At 35.4% G+C, this 24,133-nt stretch overlaps 1 protein-coding gene across 2 annotated transcripts in view; it reads left to right on the plus strand.

The window, feature by feature from the left end:
• Positions 1-24,133, plus strand: part of TENT5D (terminal nucleotidyltransferase 5D) — a 62,155-nt gene that overhangs the window by 32,963 nt on the left and 5,059 nt on the right. Inside the window, exons 1-3 of one of the 2 annotated variants that reach the window (XM_023633561.2) lie at positions 9,672-10,129; positions 21,675-21,797; positions 23,244-23,292. The gene's annotated coding sequence lies outside the window, so the exon portion shown is untranslated. Of the gene's footprint in view, positions 1-9,671; positions 10,130-21,674; positions 21,798-23,243; positions 23,293-24,133 lie in introns of those variants that run through there. The other variant, XM_023633560.2, reaches the window with a different exon arrangement.

Below are 24,133 nucleotides of genomic sequence, written 5' to 3' on the forward strand. Positions count from 1 at the left end.
CACATTCTCTCTCTCCCCATCATTATCCTCCTCTTCCATACCTCCCTCCCTCTCGCCCCATTGTGTTTTAGTTTGGACAATTTCTTTTGGTCTATCTTCAAGTTCCCTAATTCTTTTCTCAGCTGTGTCAAGTCCACTGGTGAGCCTGCTGAAGACATTATATCTGTTAACTTGCTTTTATTCCTAATAATCTAACTTGAGTTTTTCTTGTAGTTTCCATCTCTCTGCTGGTATTCCCATTCCATTCATTAATGTTGTCCATCTTTTTCCACTAGAGTATTTAATCATAGTTCTTTTAAGTTCTCTGATGATTTCATCATTTATGCCATTTATTTGAATCTCTTTCTGTTGTATTGTTTTTTCTTGCCCTTTTTGACTCATAATTTTTGCTTGATAATTGAATAGTTTGTGTAGGACAGAACAGACTAAGATAAATAGTATTTATGCCTAAAAGTGGGTATTTTTCTTCTGTTAGCCTTTAGTGTAGGGAAATTGAGATAATCTAATCAGGAATTGAAGTGGGTGTGGGGCTTTGCTCCTGCTGTGGTTACTTTCCGTGTACTACCAGCTTCAAATTCTTCTAGTTACCTGTGCTTAGAGTGAGTGCTGCATTGCTGGAGGGTCTTTCTAATGTTCATAGTATACCCTCAGCTTTAGCCTTTCCCTGTGATCCTGTGCTCCAGAGAAGGTCTATCTCTGTATTTTTACTTGAACCTTATGCTGGTGAGGGGCTATGCAGGGGAGGACATCCTTTGTGTTCTGCTTTAGCTTCTGTCCTTCACAGGTCCTGTGCCCCTAGTTCTCCTGTGGACAGCTTTATCAGTGATCTGGACCTTCCCCCAGTGGTAGAGGTTTGTTTTTTATTTTTTAAACTTTTTTTTTAAGATTTTATTTTTTCCTTTTTCTCCCCAAAACCTCCCGGTACATAGGTGTATATTCTTCCTTGTGGGTCCCTCTAGTTGTGGCATGTGGGACGCTGCCTCAGCGTGGTTTGATGTCCGGGCCCCGGATTCAAACCAACGAAACACTGGGCCACCTGCAGCGGAGCGTGCAAACCTAACCACTCGGCCAGGGGGCCAGCCCCTGTTTTTTATTTTTTTCTATTACTTTCCTCTAGCTACAGTACGTCTTCAACTGTGCTCTTGGGATGACAAAGGTTTGCTACCCTCTCCCTAGCAGCTTAGGCTTTTGTTCCGTAGGGGAGAGTGATCTGCGCATAAAATTCACGTTCTTCGGACATTGGCAATCACTCCCCTTCCCCAGGCCTTTACCATGAGATGGGCTTTCTCTGGTCTCCTGCCCTGCCCTCAATCTTTTTTTTGCCGTGAGCAGCCAGAGAGGTTTGTGTAGAAGAGCCTGCAAGTGGGTTTGAACACTCTGTAGTCTACAGATCTTAGGAGTTCTATACTTTCACATGAGCTCACACTCAGCCTTAAGCAATTTGTTACAAATTTTATTTGAAATTTTTCCTGCTTGTGTGGCAGCCTGTTATCCTCCCATGTTCCTCCCCAAGTTAGCCAGTGCTTATGTCCCATCTCTTCTTGGAAGCACCTGTCTTTCCTTAGGTTTCAGGCCAGTTTGTAGCCATGTGACCTTGCTTCTCTGATAAGTTCATGAAAGTTACAATTTTGTATATTATCCGATTTTTCTTGTTGTTAGAGTAGGAATGCTACTCTTTCCAACTTTCTACATACCAAGTAGAAGCCATAACAACCCCTACAATATTTTTTTAAGATAATATGATCTAGCAAGATCTAAAAGTTGTGGACAGAATGTGACAATCACAGGAAGTAGAACAAACGTAACTATGATAGACAGAGCATATTTGGACAGGTGTTAGGAAAAGAGATAAAGAAATTAAGAAAATTTTGGTTATAAAGTGTAAATGCATTAAACCTTGCTGATGTGAAAATGATATAGCTAGCTAATAACAATCATGAATGAGATGAAATGCAAATATGCTAATTTCATTATTTTTCATAGCTTATAATCAATAAATTTCAACAAAGTTAAAATACGTAGTTAAAAAAATGTTTTAATGTCTATGTAGTACAGTTGTTTTAATTTAGAGGAATATTTTAAAAACTAATCTATCTTGCTTGAAGAAGTATTTATCTGATATTCAGCAGTTTCTTCAGTTTAACTTCAGTTTCTTTGTCTACTAAAATTAACTAAAATTACATTTGGAATATTTTATTTAAAATAATATCATATGATCCTTTTGTAGTAGGATTATTTATTTCTAACCTTCCATATGGTGTGTGCACAGAGAGAACAAGGTGCTCCAGGCTGTATTTCTTCAAATGTTAACACTAGTAGGATTCAAGGTAATTTGTTTCTATCCTATTTGTATTTTTTTACTATTGCTTAAGCAATTTTAAGGGAACCTGTATCATTTTTACTAAAATAAAGTCACTGTGCTAAAAAAAAGTCAGTTAAGTGCATTTTAAGTAAAAATAAAAAATAGTCTGATTGCCCTTATAGTTTAAATAATTGAATCTGCCTAAAAATCAGCAAAATAGACAAAGTGAAATACCTTTAATACACTCACTATTAATTACCTGATAACATACTATCATTTTCCTTTCTTAAACCAGGAATTTCTGACAGTTTTATAAAATGGAACCTTACATTTTAGAAACCTTAGTGTTCTTTTACTAGCAGTACTTCTCAGTGAAGCTAAGTAAATATCCGTGTACTTCCTAATGACACAGGGTATCTCAACCTTGGCACTATTGACATTTAGGCTGTGTAATTCTTTGTTCTGGGAAGCTGTCCTGTGTAGGATGTTTAGAACATCCCTTGCCTCTAGGGGCTAGTAGCAATCACTCTGCTCACAGTTGTGACAGCCAAATATTGTCTCCAGACTTTGCCAGGTATCCGCTGGGGGGCATAATTGCTCCTGGTTGAGGACCACTGTGATGACAGTACTTTGGAGGAACTATCCATTTTTTCCACAATTTTAATAATGAATGAAAAGTTATGGGATTTTTGTCTCACTGACCGTATCATCAGCCATAACTGAGGGAGAACTTCAATAAGCTCATGCCCAAAATCTTCCTCTGACCTTTTTATCTAAATCATTATACTTTTAATTTACCATCATATCTTGCTGTTTTCATCCTTTATTTCCTCTGGCAGATTATAAGAGCTAGAAGTCAATAATGGTCTTATACTTCATATATACATCACCTAGCCTGTGCCTTACACATTATATGAGTTCAGTAAATGTTTGTAGATTCAATTCAACCTATTCTTATTTAGAAAAGCGTTGTACTAGGCCTTGAAGAGTATACAAATATGGAAAAGACTAATCTGTTCCTTCAGAAACATATTAGTAACAGGGATAAAATAAATATATAAAAAAATTAATAGGAAGGAGAATATGCTAATAGGTATAAGAAAGATACAAGCATATGCGAAAGGTAAGAGAGATTAGGAAAGGCTATGGGGATGAAATGGCTTTTGAAATGGGCTTGAAGGATGACTGTTAGGCAGATTTGGGGAGAGAAGAGGTTAGGGAAGGGTTTTTATAGGCATAGTTTAAGGGAAGCATTGAGGAGTAAGGAACAAATTGTTGAAGACAGAAAAGCCTAAAGTATGTTCTGGAAATAGCAAGAAATTTTGATAATATAAAACCCATTAGATCTTGTTTGATTAAAGTCATGTTCTGTTTTTTATTTCTCCCAAACTTAAAATATCCTTGTCAACAAAGAAATCTTGATGTTTTATGTAAGGGATGTGTATTAATTTGCTAGAAGGTTTATTAGTATAGAAATGTTTGAAAAGTGATATTAAATCAAAGGGACACTTATACAGCTTTATTTTTGATCTTATGAAAATAAAATTTATTCAAAGTTATCCTTTATGAGTTTTATACAGTTTTTCTATTTGTTTCTTTATTTCATTTTAAATTATCACCATACACAGTGAACTATGAGTTTATATTTACTAAATATTTTCTGTTCTTTTTTTCTCTCCCTTGTAAATGTGAGTTTGCTGCATCCAAGTAGCAATAGAGAGTTACATGGCTCTGAAGTGTAGATGAATTTGGGAGTGTAAAATAGCTATTAGATTTTAGTTCCCCTTTTCCCAAAGGAACAGCAACAAAACCTTTCTATTCATTATAAGTATTTAAAATTTCATTTGGTAAAGCATAGAGTAACCTAAAGTAAGCTGTGGGTGCAAATAAAAATTAATGGGAAACCATGCTTGTAGGTATAGTCCTTTGGAGTAGTTCTCAAAGTGTAGTCCAAGGATCCTTAGGAGACTCTAAGACTCTTCTGGAGGGTCCATGAAGTCAAACTGTTTTCATAATACTAAAGTGTTATTTTCGTTATATGCTGTGTTGACATTTGGGCAAAAGTGATGGTGAGTAAAACTACTAGCACCTTAGCATGAATCAAAGCACTGGTACTAAATTATAGTAGTAGTCATTTGTATTCTTCACCACAATATACTCACAGGGAGAAAAAAAAGCCAGTTTCACTCAATGTCCTTGGTGAAGCAGTAAAAGTTATTAATTTTATTAATTCTAGACCCTTGAGTATACATCTCTTTAAAATCTGTACAATAGAGGGGAAAATAGGCAGAAAGCACTTCTTCCTCATACCAAATTTGATGGTTGTCTCCAGAAAAAGCACTTATAAGATTGTTTGAATTGAGAATTGTTTGAATTGAATTATTTGAATTCCTAGCTGCTTTATTCATGGAACACCATTTTTACTTGAAAGAACTACTGACAAATCATAGTTATTCTGACTTGGGTATTTGGCAGACATTTTTTGAAAATGAATGAAGTGAGTCTCACTTCAAGGAAGACAACTGACAGTATTCATTGCCAATGACAAAATGTAAGCTTTCAAGTAAAAATTGGAATTTTAAAAAATCTCTCAGTTTTTATTTCTGATGGGTAAATCTGGATAAATATAATCTACAAAAACAGAAGTTCTTGGGTTCCTCAATTGTTGAGTGTAAAGAATGTCCTGAGGCCCAAATGTTTGAGTGTTGCTGGTCTACTGCGTTAGCTACCTTATAGGCTACCTTCTTAAGAAGCGGTCAATGTTCTTTCATAATTATTTGTCATTTATTTTCCATCTACCACCGTTTCTTTTATATTAATCCTGAGCTGGTCAATAAGTACAACTCGGCCAGCTGAGCTGGATTTGAAGATTTATAGGTCCCAGTTTATTTTCTTTCTGTTTTGTCTCTTGAAATACACCTCTGATGCCAATGGCGGCTTGATATTTTCCTTTTTTTTTCCTCTTTGCAGAATAAATACTTCAATTTCCTTCATAATTCTGCTTATTAAGCCATTTAGACTGCTTATCTGATGTATTTTTATATCTTTATCAATTTGTAACATTGTAACATCCCTCAAAAACTGTTAGATTTGAGTTTTTTGTTGCTTTAAGTTATAAAATTGAGTTAAGGTACAGCACCCAAAGTTATAACTTGTTTTATCTTATAAATTAGCACCTAAAATGTGTCATCCTATTTATTTACCAGCAGCTTTTTCTTAAATACTTTTCACCAATTGAGCACTTCTTAAGAATAGAAGACAAGGGTTAGCAACAAGGTCACTATGTATTGTAAAACATATAATTTTAAATAGGAATCCCTGTAATTTATGCTGCACTTTTAAAGAGATATCTAGACATATGGGAAATACTTAGTGAAATCTGTTCAATATATAAACAAACAGAACTGGAGCATGTTCATAATATTGTGATCAGGATGTTAAGAAGATTCAAAATGATACAATATAAAGAATTGTTGGGGGAAGTAAGGTATTTATTTGCCTGGAAGAAAGACATCTCGTGGGAGACTCAAACATTGTCTTTAAATATTTGAAGATTATTCATGGTAATGAAGGATAACGTCTTCTCTACCCACCAAAGCAGTAGAACTAGAGCCAGTGGGTAAAAGTAACAGAAAGACAGATTTCAGTTCAGTGTAAGAACTTTCTGACAGAGCTATCCAAAGCTGGAATGGGTTGCTTTAGAGTGTGTTACTTGTCATTGGAGATATATAGGGTTGAATTTGTGACTGCATGTTAGGCAAGCCTGTTGCACGGAGAATTCAAGAATTGGTTGGATGATTGGACAAATGACCATTTTTAGGCTCTGTATAACTCTTAGATCCTATGATTAATAACTTCACTTTTATTTCTGAGTGTAGTTTTTTTAGGAGATGAAATTCAATGAGACATGGCAAAATTAAAGCATGATGAAGAGCATTGTTTTCTTTAATAATGAGAAATGAGTGTACTAAATAGTACTGCCTGGTATATGTCTGTACTGGCAAGATTAATTAGCAAATTAATGAGTCAGAGTCCTGGTTACATTTTTGCTGTGAGTGTAATAAAGTGTGTCTCAAAAGTCAAGTACAAAGCTGAGTCTCTAGGCATCTCTGAGAGGCCATATGTTGGGCTTTAAGGCACTTCGCTTATGGGTGAGCATTTCTTAGCCGTTCCTTCACAGTCTTATAACTCTTTGACCTACCCACAATGTTTTGTTCTACACAATCCACATTCAGCACTAATCAATTATATTGGCCATGCCCTACAGAAAGACCCTGATAAAACAGCATTGGACAGTGGATAAATAACAGCCATTTATCCTTATGAATCTATTTCCTCATCCATGAAATGACGCCATAATGCCTGCCCTATCTACCTTTCAGACTTATAAGAGAATTTATATAAACATGGTTGGTAAACACTAAAGAGTTGTTGAAATGTAAAGAATTATAATTAAGATAGGATAGTTTGAGTAATTGATTATAGTCTCAGGTAAAATTTCAACATAATAGTGTTGACTGTGCATGGGTCCCATCAGTGAAATTGAAATGTAATTATAAAATTTCAAATAAATATTTATCTACTCTTGGACATTTGTAGATTTAATCACATGGAGATCCTAAACAAAACTCTGGCTTTGGGTAATAGATGTATAAATAGGAATTGGCTTTATTGACTTTCTTAACTGTTTTTCCTTGGCTAGAGACATTCCCAGTGTGAAATCAGTCTTTATATATAGACCCACAGTCCCTTATCCACAACTGAGAAATTTTAAAAAAACTCTGAAAGTCTAAAATGTTTTCATAATTAATTTTGGTAGTAAAACCTGACCTAACTTGAACTGGCTGGATAGCAAAACCTAAGAATGTGAGGTGCCAATTATTATACTTATTTATCCCATTTAGTGTGAATAATCATATGTTTCACTACAGAAATATTGATGTGTTTGATTACAGGGTGATACCCCAGATCCCAATGGAAGTGTTATATAATGTATACTGTGTATCCCCATATTGCCTTTTTAAAATCTGAAAAATTCTGAAATTCAAAAGATATCTGCCCTGCTATCCCCCAGGCATTTCAGATGAGGCACTGTAGTAGCATTTATATAGTCTCCATCATTCTCTGTACTCCCAATACATATCTAGTTGTTTTAAAAACCAGTAGAGACTATTTGGTTTACAAAGAAATATTGGAAGATAAGGACAAAGCTTTGTACTGTATCACAATAACTTTACGTTTTTAAATGATCTGATTTCTTACTCAAGATCTTTTGGTACCTTCAATTTACTCTTACCCATTTCTTTTGCCAAAGTGATATTGAATGGATATTGAATCTGGAGTTTTGATATTAAATTTGTTGACCAAATGTAACCTTTGAGTTTACTGCAGTGAGTATCTGTTTTTAAGGACCACTCAGTCTGAATCACTGAAACAAAAAGGCAAAAATATGTATTAAAATAATGCCGAACTTACTACTCCACAATGTAGTATAGCTTTTAAAATATAGCAACATTTTACTGGTAAAATAAGATGAAGTGAAAAATCCTAGGCAAACTGTTCTTCATCCTAACCAACGCCCATCGGGAAGTAGGTATTAGTGCTCTTTATCTGACTAGTTCATAGCTGATGACAAATAGTTTTCATTCAAGATATATGTCACTGGTCAGGGATATATTCATCTATATACTTCAAATGTTGAGTCTTTTCTGTTACTAGCAGCTTATTTTCAGAAACCCATTCAAGGATGCTTTTGACTGTCTACACCATGTTCAAAGTCCATCATCCTGATTGCTACCCTTCTGGCTCTTCAGAGAACAATTCCTCTTCTACTTTTCTCAAGAGCTCAGGGAAGGAATTGAGTGTTTTACCCTGAAATGCAACTATTTACTCAGTAATTTTTAAGATCATTCTTGTTTTAGAAAAGAATCTTTAATGATTTTTAAAATATATATATCAAACTGAGTCAAAGAGATACGGTACTACTAATCCAATTGGAAATTGTGACCTTTGGAATGCGTAGGGCTGAAATCACACATTTGATCACTAAACAGCTACTTAGCGATCGTTGTCTTTTGACTTCTAGTTTGTCTTTTTATTCTCAGAAGAATCCTTCCTGTCTTTGTCACTATTACATGTACTGTTTTTATTTTGTTACTATATTGTTTTAACTTTTTAAACTCTACTTAAACCCCACCAACCCTGTGCCTATCTGCCTCTTAGTTAATTCTGAGCTATTTTATCTGTTACTCTACTCATTAATTTATTTGTATAACTTGTTTAATTTTTTCACCTGAATCTTGAACTGTTCTGATTTTCTTTATTCTTTTGAGTGAAAAGTAAAGGAGTTAATTAAAGCACTTAGTACCTGACACATTATAAGCATTATATAATTTTTAGTTATTGTTACCATTTAATTATATGTTTAAAAATTCTGCACTCAAAAAGTTAAAATTTAAAAATCTATATTCAGTATTACATATCATGTAATTTCTTTATTTTTCCTTTAGAAACTGTACAGATATGTTCTCCTTTTCAGATTAAGCTCTGATTTAGCATTCTCTTTTTTATATATATGGTTTATACTCTTAGATGTTATTCAAAAATTGTGTCTTATTCTTTTGACATATATTACAGTGCCAGAAAAAAATTGAGCATGTATCTTGTTTCTTCTTTGACCTTTTCAAAATGTACTTAGTCCCTTCTACATTTTACTATAAAATGATATACGTGTCATACATACATACAGATCCAAAACATATCCCACGGATCATTGGCTTTGGCAAATAATTTTCTTCCTCCATCTATTTGCTTGCCTATCTTCTCAATTTTGATATTTTTTGTAAAACTGGTTATGGAATGATTTCTATAAATGCGACATGTTATAACAAGGCAATATGTTGGGAAGAACTCTGTCTTTTCAAATGGTTTTATATTAATTTTCATAACATTCATAACAATTTTCAAATGCTAATCAACCACAATGCTTTTTAACTGTTTAAGGATTTTTAAAACAATGTTAATTTGGGGGATAAAATTTAAATAGACAATATTTCCCAAAAGACTGTATTTCAAAAATTATAACTTGTTTTTGATTTCACATATTGACAGTTACAATAAAACAAAAATATTTGGCTATATGTATGTCTGTATGGTTTATATACTTATCTTTACTATTTTTTATTAAAGTCAAAGTAACTTGAGGAATAATTTTTTAATCTTTAATATGTCCAATGTATCATTGTTTTTCTTGAAATTTGGAACTCAGTATTGCCCCATATAAATTTTTCATTTGAAAATACTCTTAACTATAAGAGGATTGATGATGCAACAGTAGTATTCTTAGTCTCCTGGCAACAGTACCCATGGTGTTATGGCAGGTGAGATGCAGAGAATGTGGGGAGATCAGTTGATAGGGAGCTCTGGAGAAGAAAGTTAGTCTTCAGAGTAGGAGTGTTGTTAAATTTAACAAAGTGTGCTATCAAAAGACGTGGTGAGAAATCCCAGAGACAGGGCGTTTCATTACTTTTTCTTTTAGTTTTCACTGTGAGTGGACTTTGAAATTGACATTGAAGTTACAGTTTATTCAAAAACTTATTTTACTCAACTAAAACATATATGCTGAATTTCATAGAAAATTATCTCTTGTACTAGTAATTGTGTCCATAATTATGGCTGTGGTAAAATTGGACTCAGTTAATGTGCTGAAAATCAGCATCTATTTTAATATTTTACTTTCTGTGCTAAGTCAACAGTAATAGATGAGAGACATAATATAGCTGACATGTTGATGTAGTATCAAGAATTATGTCTATTCACAACTCCAGGGTAAGTAATTACACACCTGCCAGATTAATTTGCTAATACATTGACATCTCAATAAATAGCCTGATAGTGAATGATTTTCATAATTTGACTTCAGACATTTCTAAAGTGAAGTATTAAAGTAAAAGTCTATGCCTAATTCCTTTTTTACATATCAAATGTGTTTAATTGCTACATATCAGTGAAAGAAAGTTATAATCAGATAATCAAGTATATTTACATATGTGTTTTTTCCTATAATCCTGAACTTCCTTTCAAGGTTTGTTTCCCCCTATATAGCACTCATTAATTATCTCTTTTATTCAGTCTGAGTCTGTGAACTCTGTTTTGTGCTAGTAGAATAATTTAATGCGAGTAAAGGTTAGAAACAATAATCAGATTAATACATTTGCTATTACTAAGCAAAAACTTAGTGTATTTTATTAAGACAATTCTATTTTAAACTGTCAAGGACTGCATTTTGAAATTTTTTCTTTAAGGAATGCCATCCAGCTGTTTTCTTTTGAGAGAAGTGGCTATAGATATGGGAGAAAACATAAGGACCTAAATATTTCTAGCGAAACAAAGAGCAGAGGTATTGAAGTGAGGGAGGGAACTTCTCATGATATAGAGTGAAGGAAAGAAAGACACTAGAAAAAAAAAGCCACTTATTTTAGAAGAACTGCCTTCTGGGCATGAATTTAAATTTGTGTTTATGTTGACAATGATTGAAGAGGTGTGGGGAGGAGGAGTTTTTCATTTGTGTGTGTTTCTGTGTGTGTGTGTGTGTATGTGTGTGTGGTGTTGGGGGGAGTTAGATGAGTGGGAGGTAGGAAAGACACGGGCCAGACAGTATTAATGGGGATAAGAGGAAATTAATTTTCTGTGTGGGAATGGAGAAAAGGTAGTATTAATCCACTGTAAAAGTTCAGCACTAAAGGAGAAAGTAGTGGAGAGATCCCCAGCCTGGGGTAGATGGAACCCATATGACTCAATACAAAGGACCACCGTAAATTGCTTGAAGGCAGGTTGCTGGGGAAATCGTTTTATGCTACGAAGGAGATGAGCCTGGGAGGAAGGGAAGTCTGTGGGGTGGGCGAGTGGGACTAGAGGGGTGTGTGTGGGGAAGTTATTTTAGCACCCAGCTGCTCTTGGACAGCAGCTGTTTGAAGCGCTTGCTCTCTGTGTTCTCTTTCCTTTCTTCCTTCATTTCTTTCTTTCCTTTCTTCTTCCGTTATTCCTTCCTTTGTATTTTAATTTCTGCATTTCTATTTCTTTCTCTGTCTTTGACCGCTCCTCCCCTTCTCCTGTGTGTTTACCAGAATGCCCCTCCCAAGCCTCATTCTAGGGTCACATCCCTGCCCCTCTCCAGTTGCTCCTTGCCTGGATTGATACAAAGAGAGCAGCAGTTGATGAAGTGAGTTCTTATAGTCGAGAGGGCATAGTGAGGGGAGAGGAGGAGAAATACTAGCAGAGATTTAAAAAAACAAAAAAGCTGAGGCTTTTTCCTCAAGCATTCTGGTGAGTTCTTACTTTCCTGCTTCTTCAGATAGTGTTGCTGAGTCATATGGAAGGTGTGTATGGTGTTGGCTATAATTCTTGAATCCCCTTCAGTCTCCACAGAATCTTTGATCTCTTGAGTGTTGACAGAGTTATCCACAAAGGGATAAGAGATCTGGAATGACTTGGGGAACACTTGCCTGGTTACTGGGTTTATTTTGAGAGTCATGGCCACCTGAACAGGGTTCAGTGCAGTGGGGAAGACACTTTGGTCTCACGGGTAGTTTTAGCTTGCAGTTGCCCAGAAACCTGTTGCACTTGAGTCTTCTCAGTGATATACCTACCCAGCCACTCCCTCCAAAGGGAACTGGAGTTCTCTCTGGCCAGCTCCCCTGTCTGAGGTTGATGGCAGTTTGGAGAGGCAGAAACTCGAGGCATTAGGTACGTCAGAAGCGAAAGAAGCCTGATTTGATGGCTGTTGAATTCACATAGCTGTCAACCTCTACCAGCCACTGTAAGGAACGGAGGGAAAGAGGAAGGAGGCGGTGCTTGCCTTGAGCTTTCACACTTCCCACTGCAGGGGACTGGCACTAAACGTGAAAGGAGTTGGGAGATGATTTCCCTAGAACAGTGCATGCTTTTAACACTTAAAAGCAGCAAACAACATCCACAGCAACACAAAAGATAAAAACAAACACAAGAAAGTGTGTGTATGCAGATTAGGGCAGAGTAGGAAGAAAGTGGTAAGATTTCTTTGAGATTATGGGCAGAGGTTTAACCTGGGGGAAGGCAGTTCTTTTTAAACTTCTGAGCATGACACTTTTAAATCCAGAGCTGTTCCTCTTTGGACCTTTGTGTTCTTTTCTTTAGGCACCTGGCATGTTTATCTTAATTGTTCCAAAGCACTTTTCATCTGAGCTTTTCAACTCAAAACCTTCTTTTATCGTGGCTCTACCTACATATAAGAATTTCACAAACAAGTTATTTCCTTTTTCAACAATGACAGGAAACCAACCAGGGATTCATATAAATTCTCAGTCAGTAAGAACACTGACTGTTAGAATGGGAAATGGAGCTAAGCATAGTATTTGAAAAGAGGTGGTCATAAAGTGGAGAGAATGACAGACCAGCATATGATAACAGTAAAGTAGAAATTATATACCTGCCTTGTTGTGGGTTTGAGTAGAAACTAGAAACTTTGAACACTTCCACCATTTTTTGGTATAGGAGAAATTGATCTTCTTCCCCTCCATGGGCCAAGCCTAATTATAATAAGCCCAATAATATCTCTGAGCACTATGCCACTTCTAGTAGTTGAAAATGAAGTTGTTACACACATTTTTAAAATAATTAAAAACATCATTTTTTAAATTAAGAAAATTTAAAAATAAATACTTTTTCTCAAGCTTCACAATTATCTGAGGTGCATTTGTAAGAGGCTATAAATTTGGAAAATGAACCCATTCATTTCATTAGTAGAATCCTGGACAAGTGAATCTTTGCAACAGAAATAGTTTTTGAGTTGACCTAAATTGGAACTGTTTTAGTGTCAATAGTGATGTGACTCATTCATCAGAACCAAATTTGCAAATGACATGCTAAAAGTGAACTGGTACTGAGAACTCCCTCCTGAATCTTTAATGCTATAGACTTGCAAGAGTGTATTATGGCATAAGTGATACAGTGTTTTGTGATACAAGTATTGTTCTAGGACTCAAGCACTGTGGTCAATCATATAAAAATGACATGCACGCAATAACAAAAGCTTCATTTAAGTATTCAAATAGCTTAATCTTACTATGATTTCCTGATGATTTTTCAGATCTGTTAAAATAGCACACATCAATATAATAATTCTAAATTCAGCAATACACAAATTATTGTAATTTTTGTCTATATTAAAATCTTTAGAAATGTACAGCTTTCCTTTTAAATATTTATACTTTTTCATTTAAAATATTCATCCTTTCCAAGATTTTAATCTGAAATACATTTTAAGATTGTTTTGCAACTAAACCTTTTGGATGTAATGGGCTAACAGAAAAGTTGACAAGGAGGAACAGACAAATACTTTATTATAATCAATGACTTTTAGTCAAGATATTTTGAACAGATTATAAAATAGCTGCCCATTTAGAACAACTGATAAACACATTGTGATTATGGTGTTTATGAAAAAGAATTTTAGGGGCTGGCCCAGTGGCACAGTGGTTAAGTTCACGTGCTCCACGTTGGCGGCCTGAGGTTCACAGGTTCAGATCCCGGGCATGGACTTAGCGCTGCTCATCAAGCCATATGTGGTGGCATCCCACATAAAACAGAGGAAGATTGGCACAGATGTTAGCTCAGTGCCAATCTTCTTCACACACAAAAAAGAATTTCATAGGTTGTCCACAGAGCTTAATGGTAGTACTAGTTCTTATAGAGAACAAATTTCCTTCTACAATTAGACTCTAAACACAGGCTTATTTCTATGTTTCCTTGTAAGCAAAACCTACTCTCACTTTAGTGGAACAAAGAGCTAGTAAATCTAATTGAAAAGAAAAACTGGTTCTTCAGAATTTTTTAACTTCCATTTTACTTTCTATACATTTTTAAACCTTGAACCATCACATTTTAAAAACTTTAGCTCTCATAGGAATAAATTACTATGACAGCCATAGAGAAAGAGTCTGCTTCAAGGAGTTGCAACTAAGAGTCTTCACTTAGAGATAGGTTAGATTACATGAGGTCAACTTTACATACGTGTACCTATATTTTCTTACATCCTGCTACTAGTTTCACCTGGCATATAATCTGAGCTATTCTATGGAATTATCTCTGTCTCTTAGAAAGGATATATATTCTGATTTGGTGAACTTTTTAAGCATTGCTCTAGGGTTATATAAGTAGATGTAATAGACATTCAGAAAAGAAAATATTCATAATTACTGTGGACTCAACATAGCTGAGATATATAGATAAATTGTTGCTGTGTAGAGAAAAGTGAAAATACCCAAGATTTTCAAGGCAAAGTGAGTTCAAAGTACATTCATTTTCAATCCAGATCCTATTGATAAAATGACTACTAGAAACAGACTTCCACTTTTAATTTGCTTTCTCTGTAATCAGGCAACTAAATCACTGGAGCTCTCTATTGGTGCAGAGATCACTTTTATCCCATTTAAAGCAGCTCATTTGCTTTGCCTTTCACTGCTTTTATTATCTCTGACTGGTATCCTTGCGCTTTGGGTTAGCACAATAAACAAGCAAGAAAAAAACTTTTCTGCAGTGTTGAGGATTAAAAAAAAAATCAATCCTCACTGTTAAAACAATTTGGTTAAAAGTTTTATTTTACTTATTCCTACATAGCTATTTCAATACTTATTCCTTTTTTTTTTTTTTTAAAGATTTTATTTTTTTCCTTTTTCTCCCCAAAGCCCCCCGGTACATAGTTGTATATTCTTCGTTGTGGGTCCTTCTAGCTGTGGCATGTGGGATGCTGCCTCAGCGTGGTTTGACGAGCAGTGCCATCTCCGCGCCCAGGATTCGAACCAACGAAACACTGGGCCGCCTGCAGCGGAGCGCGCGAACCCAACCACTCGGCCACGGGGCCAGCCCCCAATACTTATTCCTTTTATAGCTACTGCTCTACTCACCAGCAACTATTAAATCAAAAGACTATGGTTTGAGTTTACTTTTGTGAATGGTGAAAAAGAATGGTCAATTTTCATTCTTTTACATGTGGCTTTCCAGTTTTCCCAGCACCATTTGTTGAAAAGACTTTCTTTTTTTCCATTGTATGCCCTCAACTCCTTTGTCAAAGATTATCTGTCCATAGATGTGTGGTTTTATTTCTGGGCTTTCAATTATGTTCCATTGATCTGTGCACCTGTTTTTGTACCAGTACGATGCCGTTTTGATTACTGTAGCTTTGTAGTATGTTTTGAAGTCAGAGATTGTGATACCTCCAGCTTTGTTCTTTTTTCTCAGGATTGCTTTTGCGATTTGGGGTCTTTTGGTGCCCCATGTGAATTTTAGGATTCTTTGTTCTATTTCTGTTAAGAATGTCATTGGGATTCTTATTGGGATTGCATTGAATCTGTAGATTACTTTTAGGTAGTATGGACATTTTAACTATGTTTATTCTTCCAATCTGTGTGCATGGAATGTCTTCCATCTCTTTATGTCATCATCAATCTCTTTCAGGAAAGCCTTGTAGTTTTCATTGCATAGGTCTTTCACTTTCTTAGTTAAATTCACCCCCAGGTATTTTATTCTTTCTGTTGCGATTGTGAATGGTATTGTGTTCTTGAGTTCTTTTTCTGTTAGTTAATTATTAGAGTATAGAAATGCTACTGATTTATGTAAGATGATTTTATGCCCTGCAACTTTGCTGTAGTTGTTGATTATTTCTAAAAGATTTCCAGTGGATTCTTTGGGGTTTTCTGTATATAAGATCATGCCATCTGCAAACAGCAAGAGTTTCACTTCTTCCCTCCCTATTTGGATTCCTTTTATTCCTTTCTCTCGCCTAATTGCTCTGGCCAAAACCTCCAGTACTATGTTGAATAAGAGTGGTGATAGAGGGACTGGCCCGGTGGCACAGCAGTTAAGTGCACACATTCCGCTTTGCTGGCCCCAGGTTCGCTGGTTTGGATCCCAGGTGTGGACATGGCACCGCTTGGCACACCATGCTGTGGTAGGCATCCAACATATCAAGTAGAGGAAGATGGGCATGGATGTTAGCTCAGGGCCAGTCTTCCTCAGCAAAAAGAGGAGGATTGGCAACAGTTAGCTCAGGGCTAATCTTCCTCAAAACAAAACAGGCCAGTCTTCCTCAGCAAAAAGAGGAGGATTGGCAACAGTTAGCTCAGGGCTAATCTTCCTCAAAACAAAACAAAACAAAACAAAAACAAACAAACAAAAAAGAGTAGTGATAGAGGGCATCCTTGTCTCAGTCATGTTTTCAGGGGGATGGCACTCAGTTTTTGCCCATTGAGTATGATATTGGCTGTGGGTTTGTCGTATATGGCCTTTATTACGTTGAGGTAATTTCCTTCTATCCCCATTTATGAATCAAAGACCTTAAGGTAAGACCTGAGACCATAAGTCTTCTAGAAGAAAATATAGGCAGTACACTCTTTGACATCAGTATTAAAAGGATATTTTCGGATACCAGGTCGTCTCAGGCAAGGGAAACAATAGAAAGAATAAACAAATGGGACTTCATCAGACTAAAGAGCTTCTTCAAGGCAAGGGAAAACGGGATTGAAACAGAAAAACAACCCATTAATTGGGAAAAAATATTTGCAAGTCACATATCTGACAAAGGGTTAATCTCCATAATATATAAAGAACTCACACAGCTCAATAACAAAAAAATCAAACAACCCAATCAAAAAATGGGCAGGAGACATGAACAGACATTTCTCCAAAGAAGATATACGGATGGCCAATAGGCACATGCAAAGATGTTCATCATCACAGATCATTAGGGAAATGCAAATCAAAACTACACTAAGATATCACCTTACACCCATTAGAATGGCAAAAATAACCAAAACAAAAAGTAACAAATGTTGGAGAGGTTGTGGAGAAAAAGGAACCCTAATATACTACAGGTGGGAATGCAAACTGGTGCAGCCACTATGGAAAACAGTATGGAGATTTCTCAAAAAATTAAAAATAGGAATACCATATGACCCAGCCATCCCACTACTGGGTATCTATCCTAAGAACCTGAAATCAGCAATTCCAAAAGTCCCATGCACCCCTATGTTCATTGCAGCATTATTTACAATAGCCAAGATGTGGAAGCAACCAAAGTGCCCATCAACTGATGGTTGGATAAAGAGGATATGGTATATGTATACAATGGAATACTACTCAGCCATAAAAAAGGATAAAATCATCCCATTCACAACAACATGGATGGACCTTGATGGTATTATGTTAAGTGGCATGAGCCAGATAGAGAAATACAATCTCTGTATGACTCCACTCATATGAGGAAGTTAAACATGTAGACAGAGAACAGATTAGTGGCTACCAGGGGAAAGGCGGGGTGAGTGGTTATGGACACAAAGGGTGAAGTGGTACACCTACAACACAACTGACCCAGTGGCGCAGTGGTTAAGTGCACACGTTCCGCTTTGGTGGCCTGGGGTTCACCAGTTCGGATCCCGGGTGCAGACCTGGCACCGGCTGCTGTGGTAGGCGTTCCACGTATAAAGTAGAGGAAGATGGGCACAGGTGTTAGCTCAAGGCCAATCTTCCTCAGAAAAAAAGAGGAGGATTGGCAGCAGTTAGCTCAGGGCTAATCTTCCTCAAAAAAAAAAAAAAAAAGCTGACAATAATGTACAACTGAAATTTCACAAGGTTGTAAACTATCATGATTTCAATGAAAATTTTAAAAAAAGGAATATGGTTTGAGTAACTAACTACTTGATTGACGTCACTTTAGTTTTGAAAGGGAAAACAACAAAACAGTAGACATCTTACATTTTTCATTACAGAGACAGACACAAAGCAGTGAACATTGTGGGGAGAGGGTTCTTTCTGACACAGCCTGGTTTATGTGTTCATAGGTATCCCAATTAGTATTCTGTTAACTGTTCTTTCAGATTTGAATGAGTGAAATATCAGTAGGAGTTTTTTCTTAGGTTAGTGTAATACTTCACCCTACTTTTGACAAGGTGAGAACAATGTGAGAGACATTTCTGTGAGATTATTAACACTTTTGATTCAGAGATTGTTTTCTTTTTCTTTTTATTTAGTTCATTATACTACTAATATTGGCCAGTATTCTTATTGAATACAGGATGGAAACATCAAAGTAATATCATTTGGTAATCATAGTATTTTCTTCTTGATATACAAAAATACTATTTTTTCTGAAATGAGTACCTGTAATTTTAAAGGGATAATAGTTGGTTGTGAGTAAACTATAGTTTAAGTAAATATTGCTTTGTCATATTTTACCATTTCTCACAGACATTAACATTCTCTCTTGGAGACAAGTGCAGTATGACAGATAAAATATCCAATACCTCTTTCCAGTAGGCAAATAATATTTCATACTTCTTTGGATTGGTGAAATACATTGTGATAAAAATCTGTTTGTCTTTTATCTATATGTAGGTATATGCATATATATGTCTCGACAGTTTCTAAAGCACAGAAGTCCACTTCTATATACAATCATTTGTGGTAGTGATACTAGTTAGACGTGTGTTTTAGAATCCTAATACAAACGTTATCAAGACTTTCTCTTAGCTTTAAATTAATATGGGACTGTTAAAATGTAAAAGAAAAAAAAGCCTATACTTTAAAGGAACATTCACTTTGATCAGAATTACCTACATGATTCAATATAATGCTTTAAATTAAATAGAAATAGCCAAATTATGAGGGACTAGGTACTGCTATTAGGACTACTGTTCCTTTACTTTTCTTTCTTAGTTTCCTTTAGATTAGTGGTTCTTAAAGTATGATTCCCTGACCAGCAGCAACAGTGTCACCTGGGAAGTTGGTAGAAATGCAAATATTCAGGCCCCATCTCTGACCTGCATGAGAAGGTCTGGAGCCAGGACCCAGAAATCTGTGTGTTTACAAGCCTTCCATGTAATCCCAATGTATGCGAAAATCATTTCTTCTGTCTTTCTGTCTTTCTCTATGTGTGTGTGTGTGTGTGTGTGTGTGTGTGTGTAATTTGTAGGACTACTGGACAAGGGGTATCAGATTGCTTCTTTTTTTTAATTTTTATTTTTTTCAGATGTACATCATATTTCAAATTCTGGATACATTACATCATGTTCACCACCCGAACAATAATTATAGTGCATCCCCTCACATGTGACCCTAATCACCCCTTTTGCCCTCCCCCCTCCCCCCTTCCCCAATGGTAACCACCAGTCCAATCTCCAATGCTATGTGGGGTTTTTTTGTCATTTTTATCTTCTACTTATGAGTGAGATCATATGGTATTTGACTTTCTCCCTCTGACTTATTTCACTCAGCATAATACCCTCAAGGTCCATCCATGTTGTCACAAATGGCTGGATTTCGTCATTTCTTATGGCTGAGTAGTAGTCCATCGTGTATAAATACCACATCTTCTTTATCCATTCGTCCCTTGATGGGCACCTAGGTTGCTTCCAAGTCTTGGCTATTGTGTATAATGCCGCAATGAGCATAGGGGTGCAAGTATCTTTATGCCTTTGTGTTTTCAAGTTCTTTGGATAAATACCCAGCAGTGGAATAGCTGGATCATATGGTAGATCTATCCTTAATTTTCTGAGGATACTCCAAACTGCTTTCCATAGTGGCTGGACCAGTTTGCACTGCCACCAGCAGTGAACAAGGGTTCTCTTCTCTCCACACCCTCTCCAACATTTGTTGTTTCCTGTCTTGTTAATTATAGCCATTCTGACCGGAGTGAGGTGATACCTCATTGTAGTTTTGATTTGCATTTCCCTAATAGCTAATTATGTTGAGCATCTTTTCATATGCCTGTTGGCCATCTGTATTTCTTCTTTGGAGAAATCTCTGTTCAGATCTCTTTCCCATTTTCTAATTGGATTGTTGGTTTTTTTGTTGTTGAGCTGTATGAGTTCTTTGTATATTTTGGATATTAACCCCTTATCTGATATGTGGTTTGCACATATCTTCTCCCAATTGTTAGGTTGTCTTTTCGTTTTCTTGAAGGTTTCCTTTGCTGTGCAGAAGCTTTTTAGTTTGATGTAGTCCCATTTGTTCATATTTTCTTTTGTTTCCCTTGCCCAGTCAGACATGGGACTTGAAAATATGCTGCTCAGACCAATGTCATAGAGCGTACTGCCTATGTTTTCTTCTAGAAGTCTCATGGTTTCGGGTCTTACATTCAAGTCTTTAATCCATTTTGAGTTGATTTTTGTGCATGGCAAAAGGGAATGGTCTACTTTCATTCTTTTGCATGTGGCTGTCCAGTTTTCCCAACACCATTTATTGAAGAGACTCTCCTTTCTCCATCGTATGCTCTTGGCTCCCTTGTCGAATATTAGCTGTCCATAAACATGTGGGTTTACTTCTGGGCTCTCAATTTTGTTCCATTGATCTGTGTGTCTGTTTTTGTGCCAGTACCATGCTGTTTTGGTTACTATGGCTTTGTAGTATAATTTGAAATCAGGGAGTGTGTTACCTCCAGCTTTGTTCTTTTTCCTCAGGAATCCTTTGGCTATTCAGGGTCTTTTGTTGTTCCATATAAATTTTAGGATTCTTTGTTCTATTTCTGTAAAAAATGTTGTTGGAACTTTGATAGGGATTGCGTTGAATCTATAGATTGCTTTAGGAAGTATGGACATTTTAACAATGTTAATTCTTCTAATCCAAGAGCACGGAATATCTTTCCATTTCTTTGTGTCTTCTTCGATTTCTTTCAACAATGTTTTATAGTTTTCGGTGTACAGGTCTTTCACCTCTTTCATTAAGTTTATTCCTAGGTATTTTATTCTTTTTGTTGCAATTGTAAATGGGATTGTATTCTTAATTTCTCTTTCTGCTACTTCATTGTTAGTGTATAGAAACGCAACAGATTTTTGTACATTGATTTTGTATCCCACAACTTGACCGTATTCCTTTATTATTTCTAAAAGTTTTTTAGTGGACTGTTTAGGGTTTTCTAGATATAAAATCACGTCATCTGCAAAGAGTGACAATTTCACTTCTTCTTTTCCATTGTGGATCCCTTTTATTTCTTTTTCTTGCCTGATTGCTCTGGCTAGGACTTCCAATACTATGTTAAATAAGAGTGGTGACAGTGGACATCCTTGTCTGGTTCCTGTTCTTAGAGGGATAGCTTTCAGTTTTTCTCCATTGAGAATGATATTTGCTGTGGGTTTGTCATATATGGCCTTTATTATGTTGAGGTATTTTCCTTCTATACCCAATTTATTTAGAGTTTTTATCATAAATGGATGCTGTATCTTGTCAAATGCTCTCTCTGCATCTATTGAGATGATCATGTGATTTTTATTCTTCATTTTGTTAATGATTGCTTCTATATAACATTTATCCAGGAACTCTATTGTTGCTTTTTTGTTCCCTGCAGTTTTCCTTGTTGATTCATGACTTTATTCAGTGATAAGATGAAAATTCCTATCTTCACTGACCAATCCACTGAACCATCATATTAATTCAACTGTATTGCATCCTTGAAAGTAATCCTGTCAATGTAAGTCTTAAGTCTTTTCTCATTGTCTTTGAAAATATTATTCTAATATTAATACAAATATGAAAACAATGGATAAGTTCTCCTTCTGTTCCTACAGTCAGAAGGACCATAGAGTGTTGGTAGGGAGAATAATTATACTGTATTATACAAGTATTTATTCACAGTTGTTTGTGAAATCTTGGCAACTCATTTATTTTGCCTTACATTCCCAGGTGAATTTAACCAATTGAATAATGGAATTCACTTTGTTTTGATTTTAATTTTTACTATAGTCCAGTACATTATAGGCACACTAATATTAATTGCGATGGAAAAGGTGATAGCTTTACGGATAGGTAAATTGGAAGAAGGCAGAGAGTCAGAGCAAGATTTATGTGCTCTGCAAAATAGTGAACTACTTCTGGTCTCCACATTTGGAGAAGAATAATCAGGAATTTCAGATTTTGTGCTTCTCTTTGAGTTTATCTGGCAAATTATTGAATGATTTCTGCCCTGAATTTGAGCTTTTAGTACATGAAAACATAGCTGTATACTTCATGCTCAAGAAACACACTTTCTGTAACTAAGTAGTATACTGTACCTATGACAGAAACATAAATAATGTGGATGATTTTTGTTAGAATTTTCTTACCTTTAGTATGATAGTCATCCAAAGTTTATATTTAGCCTTGTTTTTTGGTTCAGCAATTTAAATTAAATTTCCCAACATGTTTTCTAACTATTTTTGTCTTTAGTATATAAGTATTTGATTCTGCTGTATGAGGTATAACAGATAAGTGCTAAGCCATAATCCACACATGAAGATGTCTTATTGTTTTAATGTCATATTTGAAATTTGTACTTATAGCATTGTATTGATATTGTGCATTACATGAAAATGGATAGTAAATGTACCAGAGAAGCATAACATTACTCTCAAATCTTGATTATCCATGTTAATAGACGTGAGCATTGGTGGAGGTTTGTGTAGATTCCAGATCAATATAAATCACTTATATTTATTCCATCGTGACATCTATTTCAATATATTTTGTGTGCTCATATATGTCCATATGTGTATATGTGTTTGTATGGGTATCAGAGATTTATTTTTATGATTATGCTTTTTTCTAAGGATATTTTTTAAAAGTTCTAAATTGCATTTCCTGTGCATATAGCTGTAGAGGTAGTTGGTGAGATGGTAGCTCAGAATTCCTTGATTGATAGTGAGATGTTAATTCTATAGGAAAATAGGCTTGATTTAAAAAATGAGTCTATGTAGTTGTGGACAGAGCAAGGTAAAAGAAGAAAAAGTAACTGGTTATGAAAACCCTGATTTTGATAGTTAAGTAATATATTGCTGAACCAAGGACACTTTTTCCCACATTTAGCAGGCAGGACTCACTGTGACTTTTTTTAATAAGAAATACTAGACCTAAAATATTCTATTTGTGTATTTTTTTAAAGCTCGCTAGGAAATCCTGAAGACCAGAAAATTTGGGTATCATTTACACAGGTAATCAAGCATCAATTAGATAGTTGCACAATGATAATCGGTTTTCCAACAGCACTTTTATAGTGTAAAGTGAAGTTAAACTTTAGACCTCTTTATTCTTCTTTGCAAGATCTTACTATGATTCTGTCTGGGAAATAAAGTTCTGTCCCTTCCCTTCCTTCTCTAATATCTATGAGCAGATCTGAGATGTAAAGTGAGACTTCCTGTTTCTTGATTTGAAGGACCCCTTTTTGATCAAGACCTCCTGCCTTCTGGCAACTGACTAGTAAACTTAATCATGTCTTTGGATGGCTTTATTTGCACATGAAAATCCTGGAAACTTTTATATGGAAAGGAATTTGATAACTTCAATAATGTCAGTGTACCAATGTAAATGATCTGCTTTGTTCTCAGATCATTGGTGATTAAAGGTATAGATTTAAATGGAGATTTTAAATTAAATTTAAATTTAAATTAAATGGGGCCTGGGATTAGGCCATTGAATTTTTAACCTTTAACTAATATTGACAAAGAAAATTTGCCATTAAGGAAAGGAAAATTGCCATTTGCAAAAGAGATTTCCATATTAAAAATGAATTTGGGACCTTTTTTATATCAATTAAAATTGTATAGTTTACATGTGACATTTCTAAAATATTTCTTAGATAAATGATTGATCTTCCTAAAGCTTTTACATGAAGCCAGCCAATGTCATGAATTAATACTTTTCCAGATCCAAGAATTTGCAGATAACAAACTTTGTTAGCTTCAAATAATTCAGTGATAATTCTAGAAAAAGAAATTAGAAAACAGGCATGTCAGTTCTTACTGCATATTCTGTCCTTCATATAGCATCTTGCTC

This window comes from Equus caballus, chromosome X (genome assembly GCF_041296265.1).
Source record: "Equus caballus isolate H_3958 breed thoroughbred chromosome X, TB-T2T, whole genome shotgun sequence".
Taxonomy (NCBI): Eukaryota; Metazoa; Chordata; class Mammalia; order Perissodactyla; family Equidae; genus Equus; species Equus caballus.